General features: G+C 40.9%; 1 long non-coding RNA gene across 1 annotated transcript in view; it reads right to left on the reverse strand.

Annotated features, from left to right (window-relative positions):
• Window positions 1–6,120, reverse strand: part of LOC115278169 — a 38,554-nt gene extending 32,434 nt beyond the window's left edge. Inside the window, exon 1 of the long non-coding RNA XR_003902734.1 lies at window positions 6,048–6,120. This is a non-coding gene — a long non-coding RNA (uncharacterized LOC115278169). The remainder of the gene's footprint in view (window positions 1–6,047) is intronic.
• Between the last annotated feature and the right edge of the window lie 1,979 nt (window positions 6,121–8,099).

Below are 8,099 nucleotides of genomic sequence, written 5' to 3' on the forward strand. Positions count from 1 at the left end.
AAATGAACTACTGGGACCTCATCAAGATAAAAAGCTTCTGCAAGGCAAAGGAAACAATAAAAAAAAAAAACCTAATAGGCAACCAACAGAATGGGAAAAGATAGTGGCAAATGGCGTATCAGATAAAGGGCTAGTATCCAAAATCTATAAGGAGCTCACTAAACTCCATACACGAAAAATGAATGATCCAGTGAAGAAATGGGCAGAAGACCTGAATAGACACGTCTCCAAAGAGGACATCCAGCTGGCCAACAGGCACATGAAATGATGCTCAACATCACTCATCACCAGGGAAATTCAAATCAAAACCACACTGAGATACCACCTCACACCGGTCAGAGTCGCTAAAATGAACAAATCAAAAGACTACAGATGCTGGCGAGGGTGTGGAGAGATGGGCACCCTCCTGCACTGTTGGTGGGAATGTAAACTGGTGCAGCCGCTCTGGAAGAAGTGTGGAGACTCCTCAAAAAACTATCCATAGAACTCCCCTATGACCCAGCAATAGCACCGCTAGGGATTTACCCAGGGGATACAGAAGTGCTGATGCATAGGAGCACATGTACCCCAATGTTCATAGCGGCACTTTCTACAATAGCCAAATCATGGAAAGAGCCTAAATGTCCATCAACTAATGAATGGATCAAGAAGATGTGGTGTATATATACACAATGGAGTACTACATGGCAATGAGAAAGAATGACATATGGCCATTTGTAAGAAAGTGGATGGACCTTGAGGGTGTCATGCTAAGTGAAATAAGTCAGGGAGAGAAGGATAGATACCATATGTTTGCATTCATAGATCTAACAGGAGAGACCTGGCAGGGGACCATGGGGAGAGAATTTAAATCATAAACTAAGCTTGAGAAATGAATGGAAGACTTATTACAGAGATAAAAGAAGTTTAAAAGAATCAAATAAAGAGTGCAATAAATGAGATTGGAAAAATGCTTGATCAATGAGCACTAGGCAGGAAGTAACAGAGGAATGAATTAGTGAGCTAGAAAACAAAGTACTGGAAAGCAAGAAGCAAACAGAGAAAGAAGAATTGATCAACACAAGAATAGACTTTGGGAACTCAGGGACTCCACCAAACATAGTAACATTCATATTACAGGAACCCCAGAAGGAGGAGAGAGAGAAATGGGGGCAGAAGGCTCATCTGATGACACAATAGCTGGAACTTTCCTGATCTGGGGAAGGAACCAGACACCCAGATCCAGGAGGCAGAGAACTACCATCAAAATCAACAAAAACAGGCCAAACACCAAGACATCTAATTAAATTTGCAACGTATAGTGATAAAACAAACCTAAACCAGCAAGATAGAAGTCGCCACTTTCTTATAAGGGAAAACTGACAAGACTACCTGAAGATTTGTCACCAGAAACTTGGAGAACAGAAGGGAATGGAATGATATGTTCAGAGTGCTGACTGGAATAAATCTGCACCAAGAATGCTCTGTCCAGTAAGGCTGGATTTTCAGTCATTGAGAAGAGAAGGAGATAAAGTTTCTCAAAAACTAGAAGAGTTTATAACCACTAAACCAACCCTGCAAGAAATATTGAAGAGGACTTTTTGAGGAGAATGGACATAGCAAAAGTGACAGTATAAAAGCAAGAGACACAAAAACAGTAAGAAAAAAAAGTATTGCTGAACAATAAGTAATTCAAAAAACAGGATATCAAATAAGATATGTCCAAAACATGTGGGGAAAAGAATGGGTTCAATCTTGAATGACTATTAACTTAATATAGACTGCTATTTATAGAAGAGGCAGTATACAAACCTAATGGCAACCATAGATCAAAAACTACTAACATGCAAAGAATAAAAAAATCCAAATATACTACTAAAGAATATCAGCAAATCATGAAAGAGAAAATCTACTGAAACAATCACAAAAACAAAATGGCAATAAATACATAGCATTAATTACCTTGAATGTAAATGGACTAAACGCTTTAATCAAAAGACATAGGATGTCAGAATGAGGTTACAAAAAGACGACTCATCTATGTGCTGCCCACAAGGGACTCATTATAGACCTAAAGCCACCTGTACACTGGAACCGAAGGGATGGAGAAATATTTATTATGCAAGTGGCTGTCAAAAGAAAGCCAGCATAGCAATAATTATATCAGAAAATAGACTTTAAAACAAAGCCCATAACAAAAAGGGCACATATTGAAGGGGACAATCCAACAAGATAGACAATGGTAAATGTCGAAGCCCCCAACATGAGAGCATGACAATATATAAAACAATTGATAACAAAGGAAATAATTGATAATACACTAATATTAATGGACTTTAACACTCACATCACTGGACAGATCATCTTAACAGAAAAACACTGGTTTTTAGTGACATATTCAGAATATCTCAACCTAAAGCAGAAACACACACATTCTTTTCAACTATACAGGGGACACTGTCCAGAATAGATCACATGTTAGGCCACAAAACAGGCCTCAACAAACACAGAAGACTGAAGTCCTACCAGACACCTTTTCTGACCAGAAGGCTATGAAACCAGAAGTCAACTACCAGAAAAATATCTGAAAAGATCACAAACACATAGGAGTTAAACAACATGCTACTGAACAATGAAGGAATCAGTCTGGAAATTCAAGAGCTTTTTGAAAAACATGAAAAAATGAAAATTAAAACACACAGTCAGATCTTTGGATGCAGCACAAGTGGTCCTAAGAAAGAAGAACATAGCAACCGGCCTACCTCAAGAAAAAATCTAAAAAACAAACAAAACCCCCCAAAAACACAAAACCCTAATCGTACACCTAGAAGAGCTAGAAAACAAAGCTGGAAGGCAGCAAAAAGAAATAAGATTAGAACAGAAATAAATGATATGGAAACAAAAAATAGAACAGATTAATAAAACCAGGAGCTAGTTCTTTAAAAAAAAAAAGTGATAAACATCTAGCTAGACTCAAAGATTTTTTTTAAAAAGGACTAAAATGAGAAATGATAGAGAATCAAACCACAGAATAGAATGATAAATTATATGCCAACAAATTGGACAGCCTAGAAGAAATGTATAAATTCCTTTAAACATATAACCTACCAAACATGGGAAGAAATGGAAAATTTGAACAGTACACTTACCAGGAAGGAAATTGAACTAGCAATTAAAAAAAAAAAATCCTCCCACACAAAAGTCAAGGACCAGATAGCTTCACAGAGGAATTTGATCAAATACTAAAGAGTTAATACATATTCTTCTCAAACTACTTCAAAAAAATAGAAAAGGATGAAAAACTTCCAAATTCATTTTATGAGCCAGCACTATCCAGATACTGAAACCATATAGAGACACCACTAATAATGAGAGATACAGGCCAGAATCCCTGATGAACTAAACACAAAAATTCTCAATAAAATACTAGCAAACTGAATTCAACAATACATTTTTTAAAAAAGCATTCAGTGCGATCAAGTGGGACATATTCCCAGGATGCATGGGCGATTGGATATTTGCAAAACAGGATAGATCATATCGATAAGAGAAAGGAAAAAAAAAACAGACGATTATTTCAGTGGATGCAGAAAAAAAAGCATTTAACAAAGTACAACATCCATTCACGATAAAACACTCAACAAAGTAGGTTCATAGGGAACATACCTCAACATAATAAAGGCCTTCTAAAAAACCCACAACTAATCTCTTAAATGGGGAAAACAGACCTTTTCCTTTGCATTCAGGAGCACAAGAAGGAGGTCCACTCTCACCTCTTTTATTCGATGTAGGAGTGGACGTCCTAGCCACGGCAATCAGGCAACACAACGATAGACATCATTCGAGGCAGCAAGGAAGAAGTGAAACTTGCACTATTTGCAGACATGATATTCTACATAGAAAACTCTAAGCGCTCCACCAAAAGGCTGCCAGAACTGATCAATTTTGTGAAGTCAGAGGATACAAAAGCAATGTACAGAAAACTTGCATTTCTAGAAACCAAAACAAAAGCAGCTGAAAGAGAAATTAAGGAATCAATCCCACTTAAAACTGATCTTCAAACAGGAAAATATCTAGAGATAAAATCAACCTAAGAGGTGAAATCCCTGTACTCTGAAAACTATACAACACTGATGAAAGAAATTGAAGAGGACACAAAGTCGTGGTAAGACATTCCATACTCATAGATTGGGAAAATATCATTAAAATGTCCATACTCCCCAAAGCAATTTACAGACCCAAGGTAGTTTCTCTCAAAATACCAGCAGCATTTTCTCACAGAGCTAGAACAATCCTAGAATTTGTATGGAACCACAAAGGACCCTTTACAGCCAAAGCGATCTCAATAAAGACAAAAGTTCGGAGGTATCACAATTTTGGACTTCAGGTTACATTACTGTGAGCTGCGGTCATCAAAACAGTATGGTGCCAGCACAGAAATAGACACACAGATCAATATAACAGAATAGAAAATGCAGAAAGAAACCCACAACTGTATAGTCCATTAACCTTCATCCAAGGATGAAAGAACATCCAATTGGAAAAAGAAAGTCTCTTTAACAAATAAATGGTGCTGGGAAAACTGGACAATATGCAAAAGAATGAACTGGACCGCTGTTGTTTATAACACACACACACACACACACGTGCCAAGATGGATTAAAGACCTAACTGTGAGACAGGAAACCACCGAAACCTAGAACGCAGGCAGAAACCTTTTCTACTTTGGACCTAGCAAGTGTTTTCTAGATAGGTATCCTGACACGACACATGATCAAAAATAAACTTTTAGGACTACATCGAAATAAAAGCTTCTGCACAGCACAGGGAAACGACAAAACTAAAAGGTGACCTAATGAATGATAGACGGTATTTGCAAAAGACCTATCTAATAAAGACTACCCAGTACATATAGAACTCACAAAACCTTGAAACAATCCAATTAAAAAATGGGAAGACACTTTTCTAATTTCTTACAGATGGCCAACTTATGAAAAGAGTCTCAACATTACTCATCATCAAGGATATGAAAACAAAACTACCATGAGATAGGACTTTAGAACTGTCAGAAGGGCTAAAATCAAAAGCACAAGAAGCAACAGGTCCTGGAGAGGATGTGGAGAAATGGGAGCCCTGCACTGCTGGTGGGAATGCAAACTGGGGCAGCTGCTCTGGAAAACAGTATGGAGGTCCCTCAGGTAAAAACAGAACTACCCTATGGTCCAAGAGGAGCACTACCGGGCGTTTACTGCAAGAGTATGAAAGTACTGATTACAGAGATACACGCACTGTTATGTTTATAGCAGCAGAGGAGGCCAAATTACGGAAGCAGCCCAAGTGTCCATCGATAGATGAATGGACAAACAAGATGTGGTGTACATAGTGTACACAACAGAGTATCACTCAGCTATAAAAGGAATGAAATCCTGCCATTTGCAATGACATGGATGGAGTTAGAGTGTATAATGACAAAATCAGAGAAAGAAATACCATAGGATTTCATTCATGTGGTATTTAACAAAACAAATGAGCTAAGGAAAACAAAACGGAGGGGCAAACCAAGAAAAACACTCTATTATACAGAACTGATGGTCACCAGCATGGCGGGGGCGGGGGGATGGGGATTAAGGTGACTACTTGTCATGACGAGCACTGGGTGATGTACAGAAATGTTGAATCCATATGTGGTACACCTGAAACTAACAGTACACCATATGTTAACTGGAACTTTTAAGAGGTTGATATAAAAATAACAGAAATAATAAAAGGACCATGGCACGGGTGAGGGCAAGTACTAGAGAAAAGTTTCAATATATCAAAATGCCACTTCACAGCTACATGTTAAACACATGTCACCTTTAGGTGACTTTTGAGGCTGTGGATTCCCAAGCATGGGACATTGGCCCTACCACTTGAGGGAGAAACACACAGGTCACCTCCCTCCCAAATAGGAACTCTGTCCTGACAGCACGGGCTAGAATCACAAACTTAACAAATGGAAAGAAATGACTTTTTACCAAAAGTTAGGACATGTTCAATATAGATTTAAACACTGGATAACCATTTACCTGTTTCTCAGATGATCAGAAAGCCGTTGTTCAAACGTTAGATTCAACCATGACTGTTACACTTAGAAGTTCCATTGAGTACAAAGACACTGCTTCCACAAGGAAGGGCTCCGTTTATGTCGTATATCCCACAAATAATCTCAGTTACGTGTACACTTTGGCTCAGAACCCGGGGAGCTGCCCCCAGTAAATTTTTCCTTGGCAGCTAGAAAGGCAGGAGAGAAGCGCTGAGTTTTAAAATTAGGCTAACTCAGCAAACCAGCCAATTCTCATACAAATACACAATGTCAAAGTCCATAGTCCTAAGGAATCAAGAACATAGACCTTGACAAAGCAAAGGCTGATGCTCTTTTCACACATGGGAATCACAGCTTTATGAAGGAGGATATTCTGCACGTCAAAGTGAGCAGCTCTAAGTGAGAGGGTGCTGTGAATTCAGAGAGACGTGCCGGAAACGACTCCCTGAGCAGGTGCCATCGACGGCAAGTGAGGAAACCCAACCACTCGGGGTAACGGGAAGCATCCATTCCTCCCCCAGATCCTTGGGATTCAGATTTCAGCTTCAGCACGTGGAGTTTGGCCCATTCTGTCAGCCAGGCTCCTTGTTTCTATTCATTCTTCTGAGACCTGGGAGCATGTAGCTTGGTCCCCAAAGCATTCCTAGGAACATCGTCCTCCGTTTCTATGGGCTGGTGTTGTCTGATGCTTTTAGCAAGAGCTCCTAAGTTACAAAATCCACCAACATGGCCAGGAGGGCTCATCACATTGGCCAGCTCCTGCACCAACCTCAAGTGGGTCCCCCTTCAAGAAAGTACTGGGTAGGGGCCCAGAAAGCACAGGATTTTGTAGGACAGCCCAACGAGATCCTGAGGCAGGTCATTCAGGGGGACCCACCCACAAGATTGGAATCCAAACTGCTCTTCTGATCTCCAGACTTGGGTTTTCCATAGGCTTCCTTATTCCAACTTCCCCTTCCCCTCCCAAAGCAACTCTTCATTTTATTGGATGAAGTTCATGTTTACTGAGCACTTTCCCTTTGCCAAGCAAGGTGTTAAGCACTTTAAGTATTGGATCTAGACACCCAAACAGTCATCTGGAGCAGGTACTATTATCTCCCTTTATAATGAAGAATAGTGAAGCTTGGAGGTCACTTGCTCAGGGTCCCAAGCAAATGAGTGGGTTTTCCACATGCAAACCCAGGCCAGTCTGAAATCAGATTTCATCAAGGCCTCCAAGTTGTCTTATTCGTGATGTTAGACTGCCTGTGCCCTTCATCATTTCCCCACCTTTGTGACTTGGAGAAAGCCAGATTTATCCAATTCATCAGGGAATCTTGTCAAGGGCCTGCCCATCTCTGGGGCTCCAAGATGCTGAAAGGACACAGGGCACTTCCACATCAAAAACCCTCAAGTACTAGATTCGACACAACTCACCACCAGTCAAAGCATCATTTGTAAGAACATACAATTGCCAGGTCCTTCCCCAACCACTGGGGACACAAATGTAGAAGTCAAAATGTCTGCCTTCATGAAGCCCAGGGAAGCCTACTAGAGAACCAGGGGGCCTGTGGAAGAGCTTCAGCTTGAGAGACCTACTGAGGCAGGAGCAGTGGACGGGACTCAAGCAACAGGGAGGGATTCATAGAGAAGTCAACCTCAAGGGTGTTGGTGAACAGGCAGACAAGCTGTCTATCCACATACCGACAACACACTGGACATGGCCAGTGTGCCCCCAGGCATCATGCCATGAACCCCCACAGCAGCCCGAGTAGGCTCTCATCATCCCCCTTTTGGCAGAGGGAGGCTTCAGCCTAGCAAAGGTTCAGTAACTCACATCACCAGCCAGCACGATGGGCAGCCTGGATTCCACCTTGGGCAGGATGAGTCCAGAGCGCTGGAGTTGAACTATCAGCATAAAGCAGGCCTGGCAGAGAGGACGGATTGCAGGGGGCATCGGGCACCTGCTAGAAGTCAGGACTGGTCGAAGTGGGTAACAGGGAGTCTGTCCTAATCCGTGACCGGAACGAAGCCACATGAAAGCAAGCATATCTTA

The sequence above is a fragment of the Suricata suricatta genome, chromosome 14 (genome assembly GCF_006229205.1).
Source record: "Suricata suricatta isolate VVHF042 chromosome 14, meerkat_22Aug2017_6uvM2_HiC, whole genome shotgun sequence".
Classification (NCBI taxonomy): Eukaryota; Metazoa; Chordata; class Mammalia; order Carnivora; family Herpestidae; genus Suricata; species Suricata suricatta.